Consider the following 1321-nt stretch of genomic DNA (forward strand, 5'->3'; position numbering starts at 1 on the left):
AGCAGCGCCGCTGGGCACCAGCTCCACTGCCAGCGGCCGCTCATGCCTTCTAAGTTGGTGGTTTTTTTTTTTTTCCTAGTTAAGAAATGGAACTAGGAGAAAACTCTGCATCCGAAGATAATTTGACGTTGTCGTCCTATGCTCTTGTCATCTCCCATTCTACAACTTTCTGAATCTTTTAAATGTAGGGCGTTTGGAAGTATGTTACTTTCACAGGTACTTTTTACTTGCTACACTTCAACTGGTTAGTTTTTAGTCTGACTGCCTTTTCTAATTCTCAGGTTTCTTCTTTGCCCATGGCATTTTGAAATTATTTTTGAATAATGAAAAGCTTTTTCAGAGAGCATGAGTGCTGCCGACAGTGTTTAAAGATAGGCTAGAGCAGAGGGAGTGTAATGCTACTTTTCCATGACAACTAACTTGTCCAAACAAGCAGTGGATAACTGCCTGGACTTGTCCGAGCTTCTCGGCAACCATGGCACCTTGTAAAAATTCCAACAACAGTTTAAATCTAGATATTTGAGTGAGGATGGATTTTCAAGATGACCCTGTTATCTCTGTAGAGCATAAAGCTCAAGGTCTAGTGAGGGACAACTGAGAAGCTCCCAGAATTTTGCAAAGCCTGCTCGCCTCCTTTTAGTGCTGGGATTTCAGGACAAACAGAAATCTGTTTTTAGTGGAGTCAAGAATGTCCTGCAGCAGGCAAAGTCAGATATCTGCTCTTTTCCACCCAGCACCCCAGTTCCTGAGATCCTTAGCTAGCTAATTTGATTCTTAGGAGAAAACTACATTTACACAAAAATGCAAGAGGAAGGAAGTGAATGGCTACTAAATAGCTCAACTACTAATGCTCAATCTTGTCCTCATGCAGACTACGCAAAAACTATTTAATTCCAATGCAAAATGTATTTTACTGAACAGAAACTGAACCAAACAAAACAGTTTATGTAGTTCTCCCCAAGCTATCGCATTATTGATCCTTATCTTAAGCACAGTATCATTTTGCTGTGGCTTTGTGGAAATTAAAGAGCTTTTTAAAATTAGCAATAAATTTTCTGTAGTCCAAGACTTGCCAGACTCATAACTGTGACTTTCTTTTTCCACTTCTCTACCAATAAGCATCTTGTGACCAATGACTTTGAGTCTGAGATTATTTAAGTAATAACTTCCCTTGCTGATTCATTAACTGCTAAGGATAAAAAAAACCTAACAGTTTCTGTCTAGATTTTTTATCAGCCTTCAAGGACAATCTTATCTCTTTCCTCCAACAGACTAATCTTGAGTTAAGGGAGATTGCAAGTAGGTAAAATATGCTGTGTTT

General features: G+C 39.1%; 1 long non-coding RNA gene across 1 annotated transcript in view; it reads left to right on the forward strand.

Moving 5' to 3' along the window:
• Nucleotides 1-109: 109 nt before the first annotated feature.
• Nucleotides 110-1321, forward strand: part of LOC115947713 — a 13405-nt gene continuing 12193 nt past the window's right edge. The window contains exon 1 of the long non-coding RNA XR_004081567.1: nucleotides 110-216. This is a non-coding gene — a long non-coding RNA (uncharacterized LOC115947713). The remainder of the gene's footprint in view (nucleotides 217-1321) is intronic.

The sequence above is a fragment of the Geospiza fortis genome, unplaced genomic scaffold (genome assembly GCF_000277835.1).
Source record: "Geospiza fortis unplaced genomic scaffold, GeoFor_1.0 scaffold166, whole genome shotgun sequence".
NCBI classification, from domain to species: domain Eukaryota; kingdom Metazoa; phylum Chordata; class Aves; order Passeriformes; family Thraupidae; genus Geospiza; species Geospiza fortis.